The 4,525-nt window shown below is 37.7% G+C and overlaps 1 pseudogene; it reads left to right on the top strand.

The window, feature by feature from the left end:
* The first annotated feature begins 3,905 nt into the window (after nt 1-3,905).
* LOC145240473 (U2 spliceosomal RNA) lies at nt 3,906-4,064 on the top strand (annotated as a pseudogene).
* Nucleotides 4,065-4,525: the final 461 nt, after the last annotated feature.

Genomic DNA, 4,525 nt, shown 5'->3' with positions numbered 1-4,525 from the left:
ACGTCCAAGGATGGAGTACTGTTACCACATCTGGTCAGGAGCTGCCAGAAAGGACTTATCCCACCTTGATAGAGTTCAAAATAGACTTTGTAGCCTCATAGGTGATGTCCTTTTCTCTTCCCTGCAACCTCTTTCTCACAGAAGAGATGTTGCGAGTTTGTCTCTGCTTTATTGTTATTTTGATGGCAAGTGCTGGACTGAGCTCCAACCTATGGTTCCCCCTCGCCAAACTTTCACACCCGTCTAGCAGAAAACACATCAATAATTTCCCCACTCTTTATCTGTGCCTAAACTTAAATGTAGATTCCATGAACAAAGTTTCTTTCTTAGAACTGCACGCCTATGGAATTGTCTTTCTTTTTCCTGCTTTCCAGCTGACTACAACATGGTTGTCTTTAAGTCTAATGTAAACAAGTTTTTGATGAGCCGTTCCATATAAGTTAACAAATTTACCGAATTTCCATTAATAACGATTATTTTATTGTCCAATTGTCTACTGTACAGTTTATAACCCTTATCCTCGAGTGGCCTCTTGGCCTTGATAAGTGGTGATACTCTGAACGTATATACCATTCACTGGATAAAGCGGGGGAGGGCAGAGAGGTAGCTCTAGATATATCTAAGGCTTTTGACAGGGTATGGCATGAGGGTCTCCTCAGGAAGATTAGATCATACCGTATCACTGGTAGAATACTTAACATAATTAAATCCTTCTTAGATAAGAGAAAAATCCAGGTTGTCCTCAATGGTCGTACATCTAAACAATATGATATAAATGCGGGAGTGCCCCAGGGGTCTATCCTTGGACCTCTACTGTTCCTGATATTCATAAATGACCTCCCCGACAAAATTGCCTGTGAGATGGGTATATATGCTGACGACACCACACTCTATAACAGGCACGACAGGAAAACAAATGAACATATATATAAAGAAATGGCAGAAACACTAGAGAATGACCTCCAGTCAGTAGTGGAATGGGGACAAAAATGGATGGTCACGTTCAATACCGCCAAAACTAAACTAGTTTCATTCAATAATTCCAAGAAACCTTCTACCTATAGCAATGGCCAACGACTCTTTATCTGAGAGTACGTCTTTCAAGCTCCTTGGACTAACATTCACAGGAAACATGAGTTGGAACAATTACATTGAGGGCATTGCCAGGGCCGCTGCAAGGAAGGTAGGCTCTCTCTACCGTGCTAGAAAACTACTAACACCCGAAAGTATCCTGTACCTCTGTAAGGCAACCATTCGCCCATGTATGGAGTATTGCTGTCATATTTGGGCTGGTGCATCGGCTACTAGTCTCTTGCTCCTTGACAAGGTTCAAAAGAGAGTCACAAATCTGATAGGCCCTAAACTGGCATCTAAGCTTCAGCCTCTGTCCCATCGACGAAACGTTGCATCCCTCTGCCTGTTCTACAAGTATTTTAATGGTGAATGCTCTGATGAACTGCAAGCACTTGTGCCCCCACGACGTGAACACCCTCGACAGACCCGGCAAGCTGCAAAATCCCACTCCTACACTGTAGAGATCCCTAGATGTAAAAGATCTTTCTACTCCAGTAGTTTTTTTCCCCCAGAACCGCTAGACTTTGGAATTCCATTCCAGGTCCCTGCTTCCCCAACTATACTGACATGCAGAAGTTCAAGTACAACGTGAACCAACATCTTGCTGCTCAAATCCCTACATAGTACCCCAGTAGTTGTTGCCCCTGATAGTAACCCCCTACACCAAAGTGGCAATGTGCCTTGTTTGGGGTGAAAATGTAAAAAAAAAAAAAAAAAAAATCATTTCAACAAACTGCTCAGGAAATTCATATCTCAAAAGATAACCTCTATTATATCATCATGTGTCTGCACTTTAAATACTACATTCCAACATTAATCCATGCTCTCAACGAAAACGATCCTAACGAGAGAGTTCAATTCTGTGAATGGTATCCGACAAAATGTGCAGAAGATGTAGGGTTTCCACAAAAAATTGGGTTGAGCGATGAGGCAACCTTTAAATTAAATGGCTCCAGTAATCGCCATAATTGCATGTATACATAATCCTCATGTAATACTTGAACACAATGTAAACTTATCAGGAGTAACAGTGTCGTGTGGAATATCCACATTATACATCATATGATCATTTTTTGATGGAACTTTCAGTGGTGAGAGTTACCTCAACATGCTTCATGAGTTTATTGGTCCACAAATCTTTTGTAATGACGGCGAGATTTACATTTCACAATATACACGATCTCACCTCGATGCAGCGTTTCCAGACACATGGATTGGATGAAGGAGTACTACTGAATACTACGTTCCCCAAATTCATGCCATGAGCTTCTTTTTGTGAGGATATCTTCAAAGAAAATGTTTATCACACCAAACCAAGAACAACTGATGATTGAAAATTGAAAAACAATGTCGTAATATTTCTAATGAATCTAGTGATCTGCGTTATCAGCGTTGTCTGGACAATAATGATCATCAATTTGAACATTTGTGAATATGATTCTTCAATTATATTTGTCTTCTTTATCTGAAATGTGCGTAGCGGCACTGATGAGTTGTGAAACAACGAAACAGGTCTGTATGTCGATGACTAAAATATATTTTATAAAGCTCCCCTCTTTGGTAGAGCACTCTCGTAAATTATCTTACTCGCTACTTAATTTAGCTGAAATAATGCGAAGCTCGCAATTTGTTTACAAACAAAACGTTTGAGCCCTCTACGAGTAGCGGACGGATGTCTATTTAAATACGCATTCCGACAGTTTAATTTCGGCCACCGATTCCGTAGTCAGGGGGTAGGACTGCCGACTGTCATCACGACGGTTCTAGGTTCGATCCTCGGCTTGGGAGAGGTGTTAGTCTAGCGGCACTGATGAGTTGTGAAACAACGAAACAGGTCTGTATGTCGATGACTAAAATATATTTTATATATATATATATATATATATATATATATATATATATATATATGGTTATAAGGTTTCTCAGATTTTATTAAGACTGCTCCCTCCATTTTATCCTCTTTGCATAAAGTGAAATACATGAAACTAATTATAACCCACAGTTGCAGCTGCGTTCTAAAATTCATAATAATCGAAGTTTGTATATGCACACACATATAAACCATAACTAATTTTATAAAGATGGGAATATATATAAAAGCAAATATTCAGTTTTAATTCTTGGTAATAAATTTTTTCTTATGTTCCATGTTCCAACCTTATTTCGAGATATGTATGAATTCTTATCAAATATTTTCGCTGGGAATTTGCTATTTCTAGTTTGTTTTCTTTTTATTTCCTGCCGATATTTGGCAGAGAAAATATAAAGAATCAAATTTATATTACAACTAAATCTGCTTTCATTGCTTAGAAATTAATTTTATATGGAAGCCAATTTTGTTTCTCATACCTTTATAACAATACTACGTTGTCGTCGTTTTCTTCTTCTTCTTCTTCTTCTTCTTCTTCTTCTTCTTCTTCTTATTATTATTATTAGTGTTTCAAAAGTCATTATCAGTGATTGCTGCTCACGTGCAATAACAAGTGGTGTTCCCTAGAGTCTGAATGACAACAAGTTTCTCCAGGTTTTCAGCGCTCTCCATCTCTTTCAAAAAAAAAATCATCCATTATCATTCATTTGTGTGGAGTTCTTTCTATATGTTTTTGCTTTATTTCTACTTCACCTTACCTGTGGTTGATCATTTTAATTGGTTATGTGGATTTGTTTCTGCACACAAGGATTTTTATATTATTACGCTTATCGCTCCGTCCGTTATCATGCTGTGCATCCCTAAAAAAGGAAAGTGGAATATTCCAAATAAACCTTTTCACCTTAAAAAAAAAAAAAAAAAAAAATGGTGTCGCTATTGAGGCAAAGCTAATAAAAATGATTTGTCTTCTTGGCCTTTTGGCTAAGATCAAAGTGTAGTATCTGTTCTTCAGGTGCTACATTTCAATTTCTTCTCTCTCAGTGGAAGAGAAATCCTTTACGACTAAGACAATTTCTTCTCCACATTAAAAAACGACCCTGTTGTCTAAATCTGTCCCGTGGGGAGGCATTGTGAATAGGTACTATGTTTAATGTAACAAAGTTTTAATATTAAAAAAGTAACTGGAAAAAGTTATTTCTGATTTAATTAGAAAATGCCATGGAAAGGTCACTTCTGATTAATTATAAAATACCCTGGAAAATGTCCGTTCTGATTATTTTTTTTTGTTTACTTGCCTTCCCACAAGGGCGGAATTGGACATGAGGTCGGTTATAAATTTAGGGGGAAACCAGCTCCCCAAAAAGGGCACTCTGATCAATAACAAAAATAAAAATTGTATCAGTAGTGAAGGATTTCTCCTCCATTAACCAAGACCACAAAGGGGGGGGGGGGTTAAGTCACTAGAATGCTGAAACTGATACTACACTCAGAAATTCATGTTGAAGCAATGGTTGCCTAATCTATAACCACGTTAATATTTTTATGTATTACTTTCGAAAAGCTGCTGAAACAGTTTATGAT

Source organism: Euprymna scolopes, chromosome 19 (assembly GCF_053919585.1).
Source record: "Euprymna scolopes isolate OS-2025 chromosome 19, ASM5391958v1, whole genome shotgun sequence".
Classification (NCBI taxonomy): Eukaryota; Metazoa; Mollusca; class Cephalopoda; order Sepiida; family Sepiolidae; genus Euprymna; species Euprymna scolopes.
This window is presented reverse-complemented; position numbering and strand designations above follow the sequence as displayed.